The following is a 25,101-nucleotide window of genomic DNA, read 5'->3' as shown; positions in this document are numbered from 1 at the left end:
GCGTGAAGGTCCAACCAATATAGAGCCAAGGATGGAAGCAGAAAAGGGCTTACAGACAGAAGACGAGGGCATGGAGGAGATGGTGTATTCCTTCTTCCAGACAAGGGAGGAGAACGCTAACGAAACAGCACCAGAAGCCGTGCGCCTATCTCCTGAAGACATGTTGAGGAAGTTGGCACATCAACCAATCTATAAAGGTGCCAAAATATCTGTGCTTCGTACTTGTCTGGCGTTTTTGAATCTTCAGTCAATGTACGGGTGGTTAGATGCAAGCGTCACTGCTTTGTTTAGGTACATAATTTACAAAAGAGATTTTCCGATTGCAACGGTGACATGCTTGGAGAGCTTTTTAGTTTAATGTGGCTTAAACAGGTTGTTGCGGGAGCAACTTCTCCCGGCTGGCAATGAAACGTCCCCCTCTAGGCTAGACACAAAGCAACTATTGACCTCAGTTGGCTTGGACTACAACAAGATTCATGCATGTCCAAATGATTGCATTATTTTTCGCAATGAATTCGAAGATTGTCTGTCGTGTCTCTAGAAGAGGAAGAGATGGCTATTGGATGTGACTGGAAGTATCATACATACATGGCACTGTGGTCGCATGGAAAGCATTTTAGAACACAACAATTTGACAGTAGAAGAAACACGTTTCATAGTGGGGTAATGGTTAGTTTCATGCAAAAGAGCAGGGCTAGTGCTAGAGACACGAATGAGAGCACTAGCAACCTGGATTACTGTGGTCTAGTGTCATATATCCTGAAAGTCAGCTTCAGGCGGTTTGAGATGTTTTTGTTGGATGTGAAGTGGTTCAAGGTGATTACTTCTGGTCGCAATGCAACGGTACGTAAAGATGGAAACAAGCTTGTGCAAATAGATTCTACAAAGGTTTGGACAGATGCGAGCGACACATTTTCTCTCCCCGAACATTGCGAGCAAGTGGTCTTTGTATCGGACCCTCAAGAGCGACAATGGTGGTTTGTGGTTCAGGTTGCTCCGAGAAATAAACAAGTATTTGAAGGGCAAGAGCTCTTGGAGGAAATTCGGTCAGACGACGTCCATACTACTGTGACATTAGATGAGATGGACGAAGGTATGGTAGAGGAAGCTGATAGATATACGACGGATAATGCAGACGAGGCATAATTGACACTTGTAGATGAAGATGCAATGGATGAAGAAAATCTGCCAGAACAAGTTGGGGAAGAGTTATGTCTGCAATTAGAGATAGACGATGATACGGTGCAAGATCTTATCGGATGATGCCTCTCTCGTCAAGGCCTAGGCCTGTAAGTGTTTGTGTGAAGACGTTGATTTAAAATTAAGCTTAAAGTTAATTTAAACAAAGGTGTTTTGATGCTTTATTCTACTTTCTTTGTGCAGGATTTTAGTATGGCAGACCAGTTTCCAGATCTCGCTTCTATGAGTGCAAATGCATTTATGGGCTTCGTCACACGGATGACGCCTAGTCAGATGGCAGAGGCTTCTCAGTACTGAGTAGCCAGAGGCACGGGTACTATGCCTCCGGGCTTCACACCCGAGGGTCCGACGCGTATGGGGGGGACGCCTATTGGGGGAGACTCCTACCAGTACGACGTCTGCGAGGTCTCCCATCACAGCCTTCTTCGACACCTAGGGGTGCGGCAGAGGCGGGTACGTCCTCATCTCTGCAGCACATGCGCACTCGCCGATCTCGGAGATCGTGAGGTGGAGGTGGTGGTTGCTATGGAGGAGGGTACACAGATGCTTCCACCCCTCCTCGCTCATTACCCCCGTCCTATCTTGGACACCTTGGGGGACACAGGATCCTAGTGCCTCCAATCTCTATACTGTACGGGCAGATGGTTCTGTTGACATGGATAGAGTATCGGAGGTTTCAACACCTTTTGCTATGAGTTTTTGAGTTTCTAATCCAATCCTAGCTATGGTGATTTTTAAAACGTGATGGATCATGTATTCTTATTACTTTAATTTTTGTATAAACGTAGAATGTTGTGATGCATCGAGCCTCGACCCGCCAGGAGGAGAGAGATGGATATCACAGAGATATCTATGAAGTATTGAATGATCTTGATGCTTCAGGAGAGCCTGTAGACTAGGAGGCCTTAGAGTTTCGCTGATCGCTTGAGGTGAGACGTTAATATGTGTGAGTTGATTTAATTAAATAAGTATATGTGAAGTAATATCAATACTAATTTTGTGACTTGTCCTATGTGCAGGTTTTTGATGCCTAGTCATCAGTGGATTTCATATATATGCTTTGTGAGACACAGACACGCTTCTGTGTCTCTTTTTTGTATAGACATATATGGTTATGGTTATTGTTCAGACAGTTATTGTTTTCCTTATGGTTATGGTTATTGTCATTGTCATTGTATAGACATGGTTATGGTTCTTGTTTTGTTTATGGTTATGTTTAACTTTCTGGTTATGCTTATGGTTATTGTTTTGTTTATGGTTATGGTTATCTGCATTATGGTTTTGATCAAAGTGGTTATGGCCGGTTATGGTTTTAATTTGGTTATGGTTTTGCACAAATTAAGTTCATTATGGTTATGGTTTTAAGTTGGTATGGTTATGGTTTTGCACAAAGTTCATTTCATTTCTTTCATTGGCCTTAAATCTCATGTGAGATCCTAAATGGATAGCATGTAGGAGGCGTATACATGATATGGTTTTTTTTTTAAAGTTTATGGAAAAACGAAGGGAACTCTGCCAAAATTTTTGCGAGAGTACGGTTGATTTTGGTGCTGCTTTCTTTCTTGGGAAGAGGACAAGCAAAAATTCTATTCTAGTCGTCACTATATGCGTGGCTAAGCCCGTCAAAATATGCGTCGATAATATTACCTTTCGACGCGTATATCGACGCATATAGCCACGTTTTTTTAGGGACGAGTATATCGATGATTTTTTCAACGGGATGCGTCAAAACCTGCATCGAAGGTCCCTTATTTTTTGTAGTGTATGTTAGGGCATGCTACAATTCAAATCTCATCCAATTTGGTCAAGCTGACAGGCCGCTATGGTTAGTTTTTGGTCATAGGTCTTCATGCACTGCTCGGATTCTAGGGTTTTTTCAAGGGGGTTTAGACAAGCTACCGGCCGTACAAAATGGATCATTGATGAGTAGACAACTTACCCCTCATGTCTCGTGTGAGAGGGCGTTGAAAACGGGCAATTGTAGACTCCGGAAAGTACGCGCGAAAGAGGTCAAAAAGCTCTCTCTGCAAAGGTAACAAGTGTGGAAATGAGGTTGTATTAGCCTACCTGGGATATCTATACCCGGACTTCTTGAACCATTTTTCCCCAGATTCCCCTATTAGTCGTACTAGTCCGTGAAATCTATGTTAGACTCAAAAATTTTCCCAATTGGATTCCTGTAGCTAATTCTGCAAGAATTTTGCAAAAGTAAATTTGGCTGCCTAATTTAAGCTTCCCGCTTCCATCTTCCAATTCCATTGAAAATTTTTGCACTTGTCCACCTTGTCTTTCTGATCACCAGTGTGTCTTCCATTTTTCCATCTGAGCTCCTTTGCTATTTATTATTAATTTTTGACCTGTTTATTGAAAAAAAAATTGACCTGTTTATTGAAAAATCAAAGAAAATAACAAAATGCGCTATAAAAGCAAAGTGAAAATCCAATAATTAAGAAAATCCATTGAAAAACACAACTTTATTTTTTTCTGCTGGATTTCTCCATTTTTAAATCTCATTATCAAGAAAAATGATTAAACATAACCAAATTAAAAAGGACTATTTTTTTATGATTTTCTGATAGTATATACACTATTTACACTCATCGGGAAGATATTATCAGTGAATTTTTCCTTGATGATGAATTATAAGGGCATTACTAGGAAATTTTGCAAAAAATCACACGTTAGCATCGAAATTTTTTCTCCCTCGTCAAATATTGCCCTTAATTACTTAGTGTCCTTCCACCCCTCCTAGATAGCGTACTCGGGGACGATTGTGCGCATGGGTTGAACAATCGTGTCTTATGCATAGTCGTGGTTGGCTCTACCATGCTTTGAAGATCAATGCAATTCAAACCAATATGCTGTGCAAGAGCTGGGTCTTGAGTAATTAACTCAAGGGTGTCTGATGTCGAGGTTTTCTGATGTTGTCTTCCAAAGAGCAAATCTTGTAGCTTGTGTGCTCTCTGTTTAATTGTACCATCAGGATGCGTCAGCATGCTAATTGCCTGGGCTTTAGGTACGAGTAATGGTTGTTTTCAAGCTTTTTCTCGCCATTGGTAGCTTGGTTTTCTTGGTGCAGAATGCTGTGGTGGAGTCTTCTCTGACTTAACTCTCCATTGCTTGATTGGTTTTACTGTTTGTGGATAAGATATGCGCTCCTTTTTTTTCCAATTCCATTTCAAGTTAGGTTCCTTGCTCGGAGAAGCTCGTCTTTGTGTTTTGACCCTTGGAACCTTCTTTGGTTTAGTCGGTGATGTTTTGGGCACGCAGATTTGAATCGCTTTTTCCTTAAGCTGTGCTTTTGGTACCCAAATTTTCCTGACTCCTTGCATGATACTTGTAGATTTGCTTTTTGAGAGGATAGATTTGCTTGGCTGCATGCATTCTTTCTAGTAATTCATTGGTTAGCGGCAAATTGTATTTCTTTAAACGGCATTCACTAATCCAATTAGCCATTGGTTCACCATCTAGGGTAGATAGCTTAACTGCTCCACTTGGAGATATATCTTCAATGATAAATGGTCCGTTTTCCTTTTTATTAAACTTGGAAATATGTTGCTTAAGGGAATAGACTAAAACTAAGTCCCCTTTCTTGAAGATTTTTGTGATGAGATGGTAATCCAAAAACTATTTTTGTTTCCGCTTTTGTGCATAGATGTGAGCTACGGCAGTGAGCTTTTGCTCATCTAGCTTTTCTAAATCTTCAAGTCTTTCTGAAAATTCATGTCCAGTCCACTCAAGATTTTTAGCTACCCTTAATGTCGACAATAGAAATTCTATTGGCAGTATGACATCAAGACCATATACAAGGTTAAAGGGTGTAGCATTTAAAGCTGTTTTAAATGAAGCTTGATAAGCCCATAGAGTTGCATGGAGATTCATTTCCTAGTCTGTCCTTCCTGAACTAGACACTTTAGTCAATACCGAGCTAAGAATTTTATTTGTATGCTCAACTTGTCTGTTTTTTCGTGGGTGCATGATAGGGAGCTGATTTGTTGTGGATGACCATAAACTCATTAAGCAAATACTTGATTACCTCATTGAGGAAACGAGTTCCCCGATCACTGACAATTTCTATTGGCAGTCCATATCTCCTGAATACATACTCATATAAGAATGCAGTGGTTCTTGCATCATTCTTTTGACTTGCTTTAGACTTGGCCCACTTGGTCAAATAGTCCATAGCTACAATGATATATTGAGCTTGGGTTCTATAAGCAGGTGGTTGTATCGGCCCAACAAAATCTATACCCCATTTCGCGAAAGCTCTAGCCCCCATCAATGCCCCCTTAAGGACATGCTATCTACACGTGTTGGCATTTTTGCTCGTTGGACAAGCATCAAACCTTTGAACATATTCTTTGGCATCTGTAAAAAGTGTTGGCCACCATATGCCTACCATTAAGATTTCTCTTATGGTGGTCTCACGAGAAAAGTGACCTCCAGCTAATCCAGTATGTGCTTGTTCTCTAATCGGAATATACTCGTCTTCATTTGCACAAAGACGCAAATGGTTATCTTTATCTCTCCAATACAATTGGTTCCCAATAAGAGCATAGTCTCTTGCTTCAATTTCAATTGATCATGGACGACGTTTACTCATATCCTCACGAAATGTTCGCCTCGATAAGTAAGTGACTAAATAATTACTCCAATTAGGAACAGGTGACATTTGAAACAATGTTACATGAGGTATGGGTGTTTGTTTTTGACATTGAGGACAATACTTTACAAAAAATCAAACATCACTCCTCGTAGTTGGCCAAAATACTCCAAGTCTCAAAATTCATCACATACTTTGGTCTTCCGCAAAGTGAAGTCCTACTATGGTAATATGTGCTTGACTTAGGTACTGGTTTTTCTCTTCAGTATATTAATGTATAAGAGAAATATTCCATCTCGATTTCTTTTGTATAGCCTACCAGCTATTAACTGATACATAGCCTATTGCTCGATTAATCCAATTGTAATAGGAAGTGGTATTTGTGAATCCACTTTAGCTATTGTCATCAATGATACCATGTTTTCTGACCATCGAGGTATCATTTCCACGGAGAACAAATAGGCATCTGGTAGATCGTTGTCTACCTCTTTAGGTGATTCTCCTAAGACAATCCTTAACAAATTATCCGCTCTTTGATATGTAGTTCTCTTTATTACAACCATAGTGAAATCAAATTCTAGAAGAATGATGAATCATCTCACTATTCTTCCTGTGCTGCATGGCTTGTTGACCAAATACAACAAAGCTTGGTGATCTACAAAGAACACAAACTTGTTGGCTAATAGGTAATTTCTATATTTTTTAACGGCATAGATCATTCCTAATCCTTCCCTTTCCGTGGTAGTGTAATTATTTTCTGCCATGTTCAATTGTCGGCTAGCATAAGAAATAGAAAAATCATTTTTTTCGTCTCCTGGTTGAGCTAGTATACAACCGATAGCAAAACTGGAAGCATCTACATGTATGTGAAATATCTTATTCCAATCTGGTGTTTTCAATATTGGAGCTGAGGTGAGAGCTTGCTTAAGCTTCATGATGGATTCTTCACATGCCTAGGTCCATTTAAAGTGTGTAATCAAGATATACATGGGTTTTGCAATTATTGCGTACATGTAGATGAACCGTCTTAATATCTACAATGTCCCATGAAAGCTTGTACCCCGTTGACCGTTGTTAGTCTAGGCAAATTAGCAATGACGTGAATTTTCTCCATATCAGTAGCTATGCCATTTTTGGATACTATATGTCCAAGAATTTTTCCTTGTCTACCCATGAATGTGCATTTTTCAGGATTTAAGAAAATCCTATAAAGTCTACATTTTTTGAATACCTTTTTCAGGTGTTCAAAATGATCAGCCCCGATTGATGAATGTACGCATAGATCATCCATATATAATTTCAAGAATTTCCTCAGATATTCTTTAAAAGCATGTCTCATCAATCTTTGAAAGGTGACAGGAGCATTAGTTAACCCAAAGGCATAACCCAATAGGCAAAAATACCCCATTTTGTTGCAAAAGCAATTTTATGCTGATCTTTTGGGTCAACCAAAAGTTGATTGTATCCCGAAAATCCATCTAAGAAACTTTATGCTTCTTTTCTTGTAACTCATTCTAAAAAATGCTTAGTGTTTAGAAGAGGAAAGTTGTCTCTAATGGTAGCTGCAGTCACTTTTTTGCGATTGACACACACTCGTAATTTTTCATTCTTCTTGGGTACTACCACAATTGGGGATACCCAATCTGTGTGTTCAATTTCATAAATGAATTCGGCTTCCTTTAGTTTCTCAATCTCTTCTTTGACTTTCCTGGAAAATGTTTCATTATATGTGTATGGCCTTTGTCTACTTGGTTTTGCATCATCTCTCATGGGTATGGTATGTTGACAAATTTATGGATCAACACCCTTGAGATCCTTGTAAGACCAAGCAAAGATATCTTGGTATTCTTTTAGCAAGCTTAGAAAAAGCTCTTCTTCTTCCTCTGTTAGGTCATTTGCAATTTAGGGAGGCCTAAGTTCTTCCCCTGGTTTAGCCAACCCTATCTTTTTTGCATTCTCGAGCCCTTCGTAGGACTCGCCCTGTTTTCGTAGTTCTCTAACAGGTTGCTCGACAATGATTTTTGGATCTTGGAGAGTATACTTGTTGTAAGGGGATGGAACACTCATTACATCCTTACCACATTCTTCTGTGGTTTCCATTTTGGTCGTATATATCTCGTTTAGAGCTTTTTTCAACTCTTGATATTTCTTTTTCCGCTCAACTCGTGTCATGATTGGCTCCTTGTCCTGTTTTTTTGGTTTTTCTTGAGTATTCTTTCTTGTTTTTCTCAACGTTTTTGACATTTCTGGATTTTTGTTTGAAGGATATCTGCCAGTGATTTTGTTCTTGACACAATCATGTGCATCTATCTGTATCAGGAATTGTGATCTACTGGAGACTGATGGCATAGGTCTTGTTTTCACGTTTCTGGTGTCCCTTTACGTCTAAACCATTTTTGTCTTCTAGGTTTCTGGTTAGTAAAGTTAAAAAACTTTTTTCTCCTCTTTTCAAGAGTAGCTTTTCTCTCACATGTTCTTTTGCTGACCCCGAATCTTCTGAGGTAGCTGAATGTTCATCTAACTCATCTATTGCATCGTAGTAGAGGTCTGAAAAGACTGGTTAAGATTTCATCAAGTCCTTGTGCTCCTCACTTTCATCTTCAATGTTGAGGGTTGAAATCATTTGGATGGGAATTATATTATAGCCGTCCTCATTGCAAAATTGAGTAGACATAGATATATTCACACATACATCCATTGTCGCTAAAACCCGAGTTCACTCAAATAGCTCAAACAAATGTCTTGGAAAGGGTTCAGGTACATAGGCTTTGTCTATGCAATCCCTTTCTAAGATACATTCTTATCGTTTTAAGCTCCCGAAGATATTTGTTTTGTTCTACCTCCTCAGAAGTCATCATAACAAAGTTGTTGTTATAACAATCCCTAAACAGGTAGGTTGGTAGGTCTGTTGATCCCTTATCTTTGATCTTTAAGATACAGATGATCTTCATGGCCGTTATTTGTCCTGATTTGGCATGCAAAGTCCACAGAATATCTTTTACGTTTCTATCCTCCCAGCAATAGACTCCGATCCTAGGAGTATCCGTACTAAGCCATTTCAAAGGCTTAAAATCTACTTGATCGTATCCCTCGAAATCTAAACTTGGTGGTCCTTTTTTTGCTGACATATCTAGGAATATGGTGTTTACTTCTAACCCCATTTGTCTATCACGTCAGGGTTTTCAACTTGTAAATACTGAGTTTCGTTACTATCCATGTACATTTTTCCATGTTTGTTTTCTCTAATCTCTTCTTCAAACTCAATACCATGGTCATCAACGCGAATAGCATACTCTTCGTTAGGATTCGGGTAAACTTGAGCTCCATGGTGGTTGATCTTATAAAAACAGAGTATATGTTTATAGCACATTGTTGTTTCGACTTCCGAGTGAGTCGAGTAAGAAGAAATTTGAGATGTTGAATCTGAAAAAGTGTCTGAGACTTCTTCAAGAATAGTGTGCAAGGAATCGCCTTGATTCACACTTTCTTCAGTGGATACTCTACTAGAGGTTTCTCCGAGTATGCCCTGATTTCCTAGTACACAACCAGATCTAAGGTTCATATATAGTTATGAAGCCCTGGATAGAGTACTTAGCTTTGGATTGACTTGTCATCAATTTCTACTTGATTCGATTGCAACTTTCTGTCAAGCTACCGATTCCTTTTCTGCAACCTGATTCCTGTATAAATCTGATAAAGTTAGCTATTCTTTCACAAAGACTGTATAAATTTTGCTAACTATTGTGATTGGTCTGTGTGTATCACTTCAAATCAAGCTATGGGAGTTAGCAAATGACTTTCAGATTTGACTTTGGTAAAAAATCAAAGGATTAATCTGCAACTTGGAAACTAAGTGAACATGTACCAATTTGGATCCGATTGAACACTAAATTGCCTAGTGGCTTTGTATTATGTTGGTCTAACACTCTACAAGTTCAAAACTCAAATTTGGTGTCCCTATGTAGCAGATGTAAATAATTGCAATTATTTACTTTTGTCAGTTTTTTGTACTTTGCGCCTTGGTTTTCCAAGTATACAACCTGTTAAAGTCTCTGGACAAGTTTCAACAAGTTTGGACAAATTCTGTTCAAGTTTATCAATTGTTTTGTGTCCAGAGACTCTGATTTCAAGAATCTTGCTTAAGTCTCACTTTTGTGATCCAAATTTCACCAAAATTGATTTGTGGGGTCTACCTGATATGCTTGACCTTGTGGTATACTCAAATTTGCAAAATTTGCAAGTTTTGAAGCAGATGTAAATAATCACAATTATTTACTCCAACTATATTTTTGTAAATTTATGTCACAACTTTGACACAGATCTGTTAAGCACTTCAACTTAAGGTCCCTAGCCAAGTTTGAACAAATTTGGATAAGTTTTGGTCAAATGGTCACCAGTTTTCTGGCCGTAGACTAACTTTGCAAATTTGGTCACAATTTTCAATCCAATGATCCAAATCTTACCAAATTTGGTTTGTGAGCTTATTACAACATGGTAAAACTAGTGGTATGCCAACTTGGTACAAAAGGTTTAAAAATGGGGTAGATGTGATTAATCACGATTATTTACTTCTGGCGTTTTTGCATCTTTTTGGTCAACTGAGCATGTACACATGTTTATCACATCAATATAAGCCTATAAATCAAATTTCATCAAGTTTGGTCAAAATGTTTTCCAATTTACACTCAAGATTTAGAAAGTCAGTACAAACTTTAGTTTTTACCCAATTTTTTGCCAGTTTGGTGATCCAAATATTCTGTGCCTTTACAAAAGTTGTTTGTACACATGCAATGAGTCAATGATATGAACCTTGGTCAAATCTGAGCTGAAAGTTATTAACTAGGATTATTAACTTGAGGTGTGAAATGAACACTTTTTTGCAATTTTTCAATGGACAGTCTTTTCATGAGCTATTTTAAGCCTATGAATCGAGTCAAAACTTACTTTGGCCTAAAATGTCAAGAAAAAGTAAATAATCCGAGTTTTGGCCAATTCTTGAAATTTTTACCTCAACGTGTTCTTGAGCTTACCCACCCACTGGTTCATACAACTTTTAGGCTTACTGTCCAATCGGATTGAGTGGTTTGGAGTCTTTTTGTGCTATTTCTAGCCATAGACCTGAATTCTGCAACTTCCAATAACAACTCACAATGATTCTTTCAGAGAGAGCAATGTTTTGAAATCCACCTCCGATCCTACTTACCCTACTCCTAGATTCTCATGCAATGGGGTTGTGGAAAGTGTCCACAAACACTCGTTTTCTTGTTTTTTATGGTTTTTTGAGCATTGATCTTAAGACTTGTCTTTTCTATCAATCATTCTCAAAATCCTACTCTAATCCTACAATCCTACGGTCCTAAAGGTACTTGACAAGTACGATTACTTCCAAGCTACCTCTACACAGTAAAAGACGACAATCTTAGGCTATGCGATTTCTAAAAGAAAGTTCTGAACTCTAGGTGATGCTAGTGGAAGTTAAAGGAGACGCTCGTCTTTTCCCTTAGTTTAGGTCTCTTTGATCCCCAAAAACGGTGCCAAATGTGGGACATGTGTCTAACCTCACTACCCTATCTTATTGCAGTATTCGCAAGAACCACGATTAAATTGTCAATCAATGGGATGAAGCTGGCTCGACTACTGCAAAGAGACTACAAGAGGTTGTCAATCTCTTGGAAAACAACTAACAACTCGCATGTAACTCAAGCTACACTCAAGCGACTGAAATCACTAAAAGCCAATCGCTCATCGGGAAATAAATCACATCCCTTGTAGCATCAAATGACATCCAAACATAATGAAACTTCTAAGATATGTTTATAAGACCTAAGTAGGCATGCTTATGGTCTCAAACCCACTTTAGTTCAAGTACCAAAATCGCGATTATTAACAGTTGTGCATTTTTGACCTAGTCATTTTTGACCTAGAATGCATCTAAATGCTTAGCAATGATGCCCCAATATCCCGCCTATGCTTAGTTTTTTATTTTGAAGTGTAATTCCTAGTTATGATGAAATTAGGCCACAAGTCAGCGACGCCCAAAGCTACGAATTACTGTGATGTGCTTATGTCGATGCGTAGAGCTCTTACTTGCGGTTGCAATGCAACAAACGTGACTGCAATGTGACAGCCGAGGAGGGAATAGGAAGTGCAAGAAGGAGAGAGGTGAGCGCGGTTAGCTCAGGTTGTGTATTTCATTTACCAAAAACTTAATAATAACTTACAAAAATTGGCTTTTATACCTTAGCCAAGGTTGTTTTGTGGTCAAAACTAATAATCTGGGAGTTCTACCAAAGATAGAAAATGACAGAATGCCTATTTAGGTTTTGGGAAAATGGTGTAATTATGGGACATATTTGATCCTAGATCCCCTAGAAGTGCTTCCATGTCAAACCAAAATATAACTTCTAATCATGAAGTATGCTAAGGGGTCAAGATTACATTCTACAATAGAAGAAGACACATAAGATAGCAAAATTTGCGATGCACATAATATGTACATTGTGGATGATAGACCAACCAAACTTGAAGCTACTTCATGTAGCAACAAATGACTTTATCAAGTAGCACACTACATGAATTTTCTTCGGGATAATGGCGGTGTTTTAAAGTCTAATGAAGAAAGAAAGGGGAAGAGAAAATGTGGGGGATTCTTGAAAGGAAGTGATATGCTGGTATCCTTCTTAGAGTACTTACTATGTGGGCTTGTTAATGTGATTAGAACCTTTTTGTAAACAAAGAGATCAAACTTATGAAACTCAAACTTGGAGCTTGTGTGGACATGTTACAAAATGAATAAGAGTTAAAAGTCAAGTGTTTGCTTCATACAAATTTGGAAGGTGGTTTTGATATTGAAGCTCACAAGAACACCTACAAAATCTAAGAGAAACTCCAAATTGATAGAGTTTGATGCTCTCCTCATGTTAAGCTTGAGTTATAGAAGCAAGCAAGATAATCCATTGTCACAACGTACAAATTTGGAAGGTGATTCTGATATTGAAGCTCACAAGCATACCTAAAACATAAGAGACTCTCAAACTTGATAGATTTTGATACTCTCCTCATGCTAAGCTGGAGCTCTAAAAGCAAGCTAGCTAGTCCATTTCAATAAAGGACAACCTACAAGAAGAAGGTTGTTAGCACATGACAAGTGCTTTGACACAGACAGGGGCCTTCACTAATGGAAATATTGAGAAAAGTTTTTAAACCTTGAGCAAGGCTAACCCAAAATCAATCTTAACCACCCAAGCTCTCTAGTTTCTCTAGAGTTGCAAGGGCATGCTCTAGTTGTAGAAGCAAGTAGCCAATTGCAATGGTTTAAAGGTTACTAGAAAAAAACAGGCACCACATAATCACTATGTCCACACAAAAGGATCGGCTTGACTTGAAAGGGAGACTTGAGAAACAATGTAGCCTTGGTCTTGCTTCAAATAGGCTAGCTAAAAGTGAACATTGAGCACCCAAGCTCTCGTCTTGTAGAGTGGCACGTGCATGTTTGGTCACGAGGACTCTAGAAAAAGAAAGCCAAAGGGAATTGCAAGGGTTTAAGCATGCCGCAAATACATTACAAGAGTATGAGACTATGTATTTGGAGCAAGACATTACAAAATTATTTGAGACTATTTATTTGGAGCAAGACATTTAAGTAATTGAGTATTACTTGGGCTAGGCTGCCTCGAACTTAAGAGCGAGCTTGAGAGCTGACTCTAGAAAGAACTCCATGATCCTAGCCCAAGTAATTGAGTATTACTTGAGCTAGGCTGCCTCGAACTTAAGAGTGAGCTTGAGAGCTGACTCTAGAAAGAACTCCATGAGGGCACCAAAAAGAAACCCAAAAACAATTGTTAGATTAGATAAATCCAAAACTTCACGCCGCCATGAGGGCAGAAGCAAAATTTGAATTTTGAATTTGACAGAAAAATTCAAAACTGATGGCACGTCATTGTCAACTGTACCATGTAGACAGGAGGAGGAATCTGCAACGAGGAATGGGCCCTGATGACCTTGCTTTGGTCCTATGACCCTGTTGTTATGGCATGACTATTACACACAGGGGTTTGGAGCAAGATCATTTTTTAATAAGAAGCGAGCTTTCTCAGGTTCCATGGCTTGAGGGAGACTAAGGGTGGATTGGTGGAGAAGGCGCAGGTGTCCTGACGGAGGTAAGTTAAAAGTCGATTTTGACTCATTGTCTGTTCAAATATCTGCAGACTCGACATATTCTTAGATTTTGTTGGTGCAGCAGTATCTCGAAGACCAGCTCGACACCTTGAGTCAGCATTTGATCCAGGGAGATTTCTGAAGCTAGCAACCTAGCTAGGTATGAATCCGACTGCAGGAGGCCGAATCTCAATACTGCTGATGTCCGTGGGTCTGCAAGCTCGAGAGATTTCTGAACCTCGGGCTTCTGTTGGTGCAATAGTATCTCAAAGACGACCTCAACCCCTTGAGTCGGCATTTTCTCTAGAGATATTTTTGAAGCTCGCAACGTAGCTAGGTATGAACGCGGTTGCAGGCCGATATGTCCATATTGCTGATAACTGTGGGTTTGCAGGCTCAAGATACTTGTGAAGCTCGTAATAACCTAGGAAGGTATTGTAGATGTCTATAGGATTTGCACAAGCAAGAGATTCCTATATCTTGCAACATGAACCGGACTGCAGCATACCTTGAACACAATCTTGCAAAGTAGCAGTATGCTAGGTTTGCATTTCCTATTTGCTAGTGCATCTCTCAGCTTCAACCACACAATTTGATTTTGCCAACACGCTGTCGTCTTCTTTCTTGGAATCTTGGTGGGATCTCTTTATCACTGCCAAGTCTATGAGTATGGCAACCACACTATATTTTTGTCTTTCCTAAATGGGTTTGGGATCTAGCTTGGGAGTGGCTAATTGATTCTCTGCATATAAAGACAAGCTTTGGTGTTATGAGGGTCTAGCCCTTTGAAGTTTGGATAAGGCTAGAATTTATAGACGCTACTAATCGGCTATGCCTTGTTGGGTGGAAGGCATTTGTATTCCGTGGAAGAAGGATAGAGTAGGAGTTGTATGGTAGCTACAACTGAGCATGTTGCATGTAACTGCAAGCTCATCAAAGGTTGCGAGCTGAGTGCTTTTGGTTGTCAATAGGCAAGAATGAGGTGTGTAAGCGACATTAATTAGGGTAGAATTTCATGAGTATTTGAAGTAAGTCGCTCTAAATGTCTAAATCATCCTCTAGTTGGGGAGCCTATTAGTGGAGAGAACCTATTAATGGGGAACATACTCTAGTTGGGGAGTCTATTCATGGGGAGATCACCATGGAGCTTACACCTAATTTTGAGCCTCCAAGGTGGGGAAAACGGTTAGCTCTGACTATACTAGCCAAGAGACCACCTATAAGAATAGAGGCTTGAACTTAAGTTCGAGCCTCTAACTATACTAGCCAAGAGACCACCTATAAGAGTAGAGGCTCGAATATAAGTTCGAGCCTCAAACTATACTAAACAAAAAACCACCTATAAGAATAGAGGCTCGAACTTAAGTTCGAGCCTCCAAATAAACTAGGCAAGAAACCACTTGTAAGGATACTAGTGGGCAAGAAACCGTTTGCAAGGATGGAGGCTCAAACTTAAGTTCGAGCCTCCAGAAGACAAGAGAACCACCTGTAAGGACCTTTGCCAAGAAACTATTTTTAAGGATAATGGCTTGAACCCTCTAGCCACACGATGCAAACCATCCTTTATAAGGACAGTAGGAAAGAGACAACCTATAAGGATGCTTGGGGGATTGACTTGAAGTTTAAGCCTTTGGCCACACTAGGAAAGTAAGTTACAGATGGGGGATCGACTTAAGCCACGAAGTCACTTATAAGGATTGATCCTCCAACTTAAGTTCAAACCTCTGTCCTCATAGGTGGAGGCATGGAGGCTCAAACTCTTATAGTGTAATCTCCTAGTGATGTAAGGTGGGTGAAGGCTCAAAGTTCCAACCACACTAGATAAGAAACCATCATAATGCTTGAGCTTGATTTCAAGCCTCCAACCACCCTACATGGGCAATACCATGAGTGTTTGGGACTCCACTCCTTTGATGCTATAATTCCTAGGTAGCACAACATGAGACTCTTCCTATTTGGGAATATTTTAGCCTCCAAGTGGAGTAGATGGGGTCTCTAACTTTCATTTAAGTTGTTTTAAAGGTAAGGGTTTTATCATTAGTATGGGTCACACTCCAACATTAAGCTCTACTTTATTCTATGAATTGTTAGTTAGGTCATAATGCTTTCCATTGCCATAGAGTTCTGAGTCTATCACTATAGCTAGAATAACATAGCCTCAACCAAAAAACAACCAACACTTAGATAAATACTTATCAAAGGTATTTGTAAGTTCATAATCATCATTTGGAGGAGACTCAAACTTCTATAGCCAAAATATAAGGCGTCATCCTAGATATGTCATAAATGACATAAGAAACTTGCATTTTACAAATTTTCTTTAGCATAATAATCTATTCTCTTAGTTTTTTAATCTTTCCACCAATGCTTATTATTTAAACAATGGAATTTAGACCATCAAAACCACAAAGTAAATCCTATATTTACAAGTTTGAGCAATTTAAAGAAATTAAGAATAAATAATATGTATCAAATTTGCAATCTTTCCACCACCAATCATTGTTTAAAACATGAAAATTTAGATCACCAAATCCAAAGAATATATCCTATATTTACAAATCGCAAAAATCGAAAGAAATCAAGTGAACAATTAGTATCAAATTTCTAATTTCTCACCAATGCTTACTGTTTAGAACATGAAATTTAGTTTGCCAAAACCACAAAGTACATCCTACATTTATAAGTCATAACATTTCAAAAAATCAAGAATAAACAATATGTATCAAAAGAGAATCCTCCTCATTTAATGATAGCTGACAACAATATTGACACTTGAATATGTGCTAAATTTTTTGAATGCTTATTTCAATATCATAGTGGTTGTCTCTATATAGTCCACTTGTTTGCTCTTTCAGGTGGTATCAAAGAAGCCAATGTGAACAACTTAATTCATGGTTCTCAATTTCAATAAGACTCACGAATTCCCTTGAAAAAGATTCAATTTACAATCTCATTTCAAAAAATGAGACTTGAATAATTCCCATTTTTCCTAAATTGGTCTTATAGGTTGATTCAATCTGGAAGCTTGTAGCCTTGGCTCATCAATTACAAAGTTTATCTGAGAAAATAGGAGTTACAATATTCCTAATTTATCAAAATAATAAGTGTTTTTACAATGAGAACTCTGGAAAATGGTATCCGTGTTAGGTTGCTGCTAACAAACACCCTTGAGATCCTTATAAGACCAAAAAAAGACATCTCGGTATTCTTTCAGTAAGCTTAATAAAAGATCTTCTTCTTTTGTCAAGTCGTTTACAATGTAGGTAGGTTTAGGCTCTTCTTCTGTTTCGGCCAGATCTATCTTTTTTGCGTTTTCGGGTCCTTCGTAGGACTCACTCTGTTTTCTTAGTTCCCTGATGGGTTGTTTGGCTATGATCGGTCTTGGAGAGTATATTTATTGTAATGGGATGGAACACTCATTACATCTTTACCTTCCTCCTCAGTGGTTTTCATATTCGTTGTATACATCTTCTTTAGAGCTTTCTTCAACTCGATATTTCTTTTTTCGTTCAACTCGTGTCATGGTTGAATCCTTGTCCTGGTATTTAGGTTTTTCTTGAGTTCCCTTTCTTGTTTGTCTCAATGTTTTTGATATTTCTTGATTTTTGTCTCAAGGATATCTACCCGTGATTTTGTCTTTGACACAATCATGTGCATCTATCTGTATCAAAAACTATGCTCTACTAGAAATTGATGACATAGGTTTAGATTTCAGGTTTTTGGTGTCTCTTTTTCTTCTATATTATTTCTGTCTTCTTGGTTTTCTGATTTGGAAAGTCAAAATTTTTTTCCTCCCTTCCTTTCATGAGTAGTTTAGTTCTCACATGTTCTTTTTCCAACGCCCTTGAACACCTTCTTTCTCTCTCTCATATGTTCATTTTCTTCTCACTCATTTGTTGCATCATAGTAGAGGTCTGAAAAGACTTGTTGAGCTTTCATTAAGTCCTTCTCTTAACTTTATCTTCTAATCAAGTTAGTCCCTTTTTCTGCAAGTTCTCGATCTAGATCAGTTCCCACGCGGCTTTTGACGAAGAAGTATAAAAATAATCTTAATCTTTTTGGAAAAATGATGTAATTTCTTATCCGGAATATCTTGTCTTTTCATTCTGAAGTAAAGTCTCGTTGTCCGCATGACATCTTTGTTGGTCTTGCTTTTTCTAAATTATTTTCTAGGCTGAAAAAGTTTTGAAAAAGTTCTGAATGGCTTTAGGGTTTAGGGAGGGACCTTACACACTACAGGGAAGCACCTTGAGTCAATGCTCTCCCATTTTTCCTTAAGCTTAGGTTAAGGAATGACAAATCCAAAAAATTTATAAAAACCCTTGGCGTCAGGTCAACCATTTGCCCCATACGCACACGTATCATTCACAAAAAAACTAATCAACCATGATGTAATATCCAAAGCAATAGATAATAATTTGGTTTTTCTTCTTTCTTTTGTCAATATTTTGTACTTGTTTTGGTTCATGTTGTCCAAAAAATTTCATTGCCGCAACACATGCACAAAACCTCCACCAATCTAGTACCCGATGGCCAAGGAACACCGTCAAAGTTTTTTTTGACAAAACCGGGCAATGGGAAGAGCGTACGGAGGTGGCGGGATGCCCATGTTGCACAAAGATGATTTGCGGGGTCCCATGGTGAAAAGAAAACCCTATGCACGATGATGTGTACGGGCTAGTTTCCCCCCTGTGTGCCACGTTGGTAGAGGCCAATTTTGACCAGGTCAAAACTAGCCCCTGCACACTGTGATGCATAGGGGGGAAAATTCAAAACTGTCCTTTGCACGTCATGCACAAGGGCTGAACTGGACCCTGCACGTCATGGCACACATTGGTTTTTTTGCACTTTGGGACCTCGCCAGCCCTAGTCAAAACTAGCCCCTGCATGCTGTGGCACATAGGGGATTTTTTGGCATCGTGGGACCCGCCAGCTTGGTCAAAACTTGCCCATATATACCGTGGTGCACATGGATTTTTTTTTAGCCACGGGACCCCGCTTGGCACCGCATGCAACATGGGCATCACGCCATATGTGCACGCTCTTCCCGTTGCCCAATTTCATCAAAAAACTACCGGTGGTATCCCCTCAGCCATCGGGTGCTTGATTGGTGGAGGTGAGTTTAAATTTAACAACTTGAGAAATTAAAATACTAAAATTACACAATGTACGTAATAAAAATTTGAGAAATTCAAATAATTAAAGAGCACAATGTATATAATCAATTGTAGCAATTGCACCAAATGGTAGAAATTAGAGTCATTATATTATAGAAAAAGATTACAAATCTCATAAACAGAGGTTACTTGGGATTCACTAATTCTTATGCACACACCCTTCATTTTTTGCTAGAGCTAAATCCGTGTTTTTTTAAGATTTCTTGCTTTGCGTGCACCATACAAGAAACACCATCCTGGAACAACTGCACAAAAATGTCCTCGGTGGTGTCCTGTATGGCCAATAAAGGTGCACGTTATATGTGGGGTGTCACAGAATCACTATATTAATCTATTATCTTTCTCACCACCCGAGAGAAGGCCGTTGTTGGTATGATCGGCCCAATGCTCTTTTGATACTTTTGGATCTCTCTCACACCAACTGTGCCTGGCCTCCATCTACGTTTATTTTGTGTTGTTGGCGGTGGTGGAGGAGCCGGCCATTGAGGAGGGTAATTTTGGTACTCCTCCTCTCCTCTTGGGCCCATTGCTCTTTGGGCGTAATCTTGTCCTTCTTCTTGTTTGCACATTGTTTTGCTCCTTGAGGAATTTTTGAAGGCCTAGAGATCCCATCTTTCTCTTTTTGGGTGGTTCAAGCTTTGTTCTCTATTTATTTCATATTTTCCTCTGTCCGTGCTTGTAAATAATCTTAGTGGGCTCTCTTAGCCTCGTCTCTCTGCCACTTCTCATGGTCCCTCTGTCTTCTCTCTTTTTCTTGATTTCTTTGTGCTTCTTTCATGGATGCCTCTTACTTTTGCATCTCTTTGTTTCTCTTTAGTCTCTTGGCTTCTCGTTCTTCAGAAATGGGGTCACCTTGTATTACCTTGATCACCCTTTGTTTAAACCAATGGGGGAAAATTTTATAGTGTAGATGCCGAGATTGCTTGAGCACCAAGTGTTGTAATAGCAGGAGAGGGCTGCTCATTTAGCTAGTGGACCTTGATATTCTTCTTCACTTGGTCTTGTTTCTTGTGTGGGTCTATTTAGAGATGAGATTGGTGGGGGATCCAAACAACGTGTGCGGTTGGCATGATGTAATGGTGGGAGATCACCAAAAATTTGCCTCATGGTGGTTTGATAATCTCGATTCGTAGGTTGGGGAGGATGTTGGGCATCTGGAGCGATTTGTGGTGTTGGCTTGTCCGCATGTGATTGAGGTTGTGGATTTGAAGCCGTGGATTTTGCATGGTACAATATATGAGTGCGTGCTTGTTTGGTCTCGAAAGGATCTTCTAGAATGTGCAAACAAGAAATGAACTTCAAGTTGTGAGTTTTGACTTATATAGTTCTTTACGTTTTAGAAAAATTCAAAAAAATTAATGAAACTAATAAAAATGAAACCAAACATCAAAATAGACGAAACTCTTCACGCATGGAACCACTGATTGGGGCATCAACAAATTACTTGGCATTACAATGTATGTTTATAATAGAAATGGTTAATGCTAGATATTTACTACTTTTCTACCCAACACTTGCCATTTTGCCGCCTTGTCTCCAACCACCGTCTGAATCGTTTGGCTATAGATTTCTCAAGCTTATTCTCAAGTTTGCACCTTGAGAAAAATGAAGAAGAGAAGTGAAAAATGAGAAGAGAAGCCCTCTTTTTATACTCTAGTATTTTTTATAAGTGCTTTCACTTATCTTGATAGATTATTTTTCTTATCTTGATAAATTATCTTTCTTTGATAACGACGACCTTAATTTTTTGCCGGTCTTCATACGCGTTTTCTACACCCAGTGTTTGAAGGTGGTAAGATGGGTTAGAGACTTTAGGGTAGTGCCTCCAGGAGTGTAGAGGCTCCTCTTTAAGTTTCGTGATGATTCAACAATGTTATGTCATGTTTCAAAGAGCATAGACGTCGTAGTTAAGGTAGTAGTTGTGCATACATAGTGTGCTTTGAGATGACAACATTGGCGCCGTTGCCGGGGACGAGAGCCCTACGTAGGTGACCTTAGACTAGTCCTATGAGGTGAAAGTTCCTCTAGTTTACCAGAGTCTTGTCATTTTACTTAAGAAAGGATCCAAGAGGTTCTAGGGAGCGTGTGTCGCTCTTGGGTCTTTCATGGTAGACAATTTTAGTTAGATTAGTATAGTTGTTGGTGTATCAGTGGGGTTATGGTGGTGCAAAAGTGTTTACTAGTATGTGCGTGGTATTAAAGTGTTTTTCTATCCACAATTTCAAAACCCCACATGATGAGTAGGACTAGTTGTAAATAGGACATGTGATTTTGATCTAGAGCTATTCATCATCGAGTTATTTTCTTGTATGCTTGTTTGCATTTTTTATCTCTAAAAAGTTGATTTTTACGGATAACATGCAGTAAAAAAGTTTTAGTAGGCAAAGTACTTTACAAGTTGAGAAAGCGGCTTGAGAGAAAACCAAGACAAAGGAACAACCACAAGCAGACTTCTAAAGTAAGAGGTTGGGGTTGATACTTGTGTGTGTGAAATATTTGATGAATTTGAGATCTAGAAGGTTTCTTCAAAGAGATCGGAGAGTGGTCAGAGATCAAGTTAGCTTAGTGTCAATAGAAGAGTGTAAACCAAGCAAGGATAGATCCCCTAGTACCAATCATAGAAGAGGGCAGTGATCATATCAATGGTTGGCTAGCCAACAGCTTGGAGGTTTCTAGTAACAAGGGACCATGGGGGGTAGCACCTCTCAAAAACCCTTAAACAAGCCCAAATACAATGTAATTTTTCTCAAGAAAACCAATGCTCATGGGGCCTTGATGTGTGTTGATAATCAAGGACGTCAATGCATTTGTAGTGAAGAACGTCCAATGAGAGGATTAGTAGTAATCATGGTAACCAACGATGGTGATAGGCTTTGCGATGAGGAAAGAAACCACCAACTCATTGTCAAAGACCCATAAATTGCAATGTATATGGAGACAACGTAGCAAAAGGGAAGATGGATATGGAGACTCAAGAAATCCCTCCTAAACTCACTCATTCTAGAGCGTGCTACATTCATGACAAGGGAGTGGAGAGAATGGCGATGATTTAGGAAAATATTGGCATTTAGAAGAATGAGGAGGGAAGAGTCACCTCCTTACTACCGGTGCATGGATCCCCATGTGAACAAGTTAATCATAGACAAAGTCTTATATTTTTTTTGGTATGATTTGATAATAGGAAACCATTTTTTTTCAATAAGTATGTACGCAAATACAAGCCAATTCACCTAGACGATGTAGGGAAAATGATCACGCCAGAACTGATGGCACAAGCTTCAGTAGGGAAGCAAAAGCCCATAGAAACCCCAAGCAAGTCTACAAATCCCATCTCTAATGATTATGACACCACATCACAATCAAATAAACAATCATTGTCTAACCCTTTGAACTTACAAACATTGCCACAATCATTTCAAGCATGGCTTGAATAGTTTGCAACACCATCTCTGAACACAAAAGGGGGTGGATATCAGACCACGTCAAGGCTAGAAGAACCACCAAAACCACCACTTCATCAGCAATACCAGGATGAGGGTAGAACAAGGATACTAAATCCAACCAGGATTGAAGCACCACATTGAGAACAAGAACAAGAAGAAAGAGGATGAGCAGAGGAACAATCACTTGCTAGACCAATCAGGAATTATGGATTAGGAGCACCACTAGGGGAGGAACGTGTACTATATCCTAGGCCAGAAAGGGCTCATAGAGGATCCTATGTTTATAATGGTAGATCACCAAAGGATCAGACCTTCTCAAGTCCAAAAGTGGGTTAATAAGAAATATTTTGGAAATAGAGATCCAAGGGATCATGTGGCATCCTTTGGTTGAAATGCCTTAAGGTTGAAATGCTACGTAAAGTTCTACCCTATGCAAGATTTAACAACTCAATCTTGATTCATTTTGATATTTATCCAAGGAATGATAAATGAGGATCTTCAAAAGGAAGTCCTTTGTACTGTCGTTTGTCATCACCTTCTGAGGCACCAAGGCATTGTGTGCTCCACGCGGTGCAGCTCACATCATTATCTATGCTAAACCCTGCTCACCATGAGGACTTTGAAAACATTTTTTTTTGGACCAGGCTTGGAACCTTTTCACATGCATATGAGCAAGCTAACACTAAATTTGAGAGAGATAATCACACTAAAAATCTCAAATTTTAACTAAAAATTCCATAATTTGAACCGTCTTGAGAACCTTCTTGTCCAAATTTGAGTCGGCCATTTTTCATTTTGAACAGGCTTTGGATAAAGAAAATCTATCTTTTCCCAAGCCCTGCTCACCATGGGCTGCTGTTGTGCCACACACCACTCAGCCCGCCCCAATCTCCTCCATCGGCCCAATCATCATCCTCGTTTACAGCAAAGCCTTTTTTGTTTTGATATTAAGCCTTATCTTTCTAAGAGGGTAATCACACACATAAGGTCCGACAAAGCAAAGCAGTATTTCCAAAACCTGCTCTCGTCCAAACCTAAGAATCCTCCCACGACTTGGCCAAGCTTTGTTTTTCATTACCGCGCGTCAGCTACACATCCTCAAAGAATCAACAAGCATTCAGAGGCTCCCCATTACAAATTCAAAATATTTTTTTTCGAACTTCAATTTTATTTTTATTTTTGGTGAAGAGATGCTCCATTCTGGAGAGTGACTTCATGAAAAATTTGAAAAAACCATTGACCACGAGCACTACACATTGCCCACTCACCCAGGTAAGACCTTCCTCTCCCCGCACATGACAGAGCACCATCATGGCGGGAGATAAAACATAGACAAATTCAATGGGCATGGCTTCCACACATGGCAAGCAAAAACCAAGGGCTATTTAATGCGAAAGAAACTATGGTCTATCATTAAGCCGGTAAATGACGATGACAAAATCAAAAGACAAAAAATCTTAGTAAAATTTGCAGCTAAAGATGCGCAAGCTCTTGGCATTTTACTCACTTCACTTGACGACAACTTCGTGCATTATTTAGATGATTGCACCACTATACATGATGCATGGATAACTTTAGAGCAACATTTTGGTGCTATTGCCAAGAATACCAAAATTGCATTAAAAATGCAACTTTATGGATTGCTTATGGAGCCTAGAGAAGATGTGTCATCTCTAGTCAGTAGGCTAAAAGGTATTTTCACACCGTTGACATATATAAAATTCCCTGTAGATAATGAAGACCAAATTGTTGTGCTTCTCAAAGCAGTACCAGATGCAGATTTTGGCCAAATTGCAACAGTGCTTAAAGAGAAAGACCCAATCCCTAAAATTGAAGATGTAGTAAACTCTCTTCAAGAGCACGAAAAGAAACTCAAAGGTAGTGAACAACAATCAATTGGTGCTTATGTGGTCTCATCCAACCGCTACAACCGCAATCACAAACGCAACTTAAAGTGCACACACTGGGGCATAACAAATCACCTTTCAAAGGATTGCTATGAAATCAACCCTTGTCACATTTGTGGCAAAAACAATTATGCTACAAAATATTGCAGACTCAAAGATAAATCTTCACAAATTACCAATTACAAAGAGCATTTCAAGGATAAACCAAAAGTAAAAAATAACCTTGCCACCACTGAAGATTCTGCCGAAGATAATGACAACAATATTGGCTTGGTTTAGGGTTTAGGGCTGTGAGCATTATCTCTCTTGTGTATTTACCCTCTATTTGTGCCAGGGGAGGCTTGTGTGTGCCTACACCTTGATTTTTTGTGTGCCTATACCCTATGTGTCTAGGGGAGGTAATTTTTTGTTCAAGGGGAGGCTTGCGAATTGTGTGCCTCACCCTAGTTTGTTTTGAGGGGAGGATTGTGTGAGTGATATGCAACCAAAACTCACATAGGGGAGGATTGTTGGGATGCGAGTTTTGTTGCATCTCTTATGTGAACAATCTCTTCCACCTAGAAATGACTTATGAGTCAAGCCATGTGAAAAGCCTCTTGCAACCTTTGTAAAGA

The sequence above is a fragment of the Adiantum capillus-veneris genome, chromosome 5 (genome assembly GCF_014529385.1).
Source record: "Adiantum capillus-veneris isolate H3 chromosome 5, ASM1452938v2, whole genome shotgun sequence".
Lineage (NCBI taxonomy): Eukaryota > Viridiplantae > Streptophyta > Polypodiopsida > Polypodiales > Pteridaceae > Adiantum > Adiantum capillus-veneris.
This window is presented reverse-complemented; position numbering follows the sequence as displayed.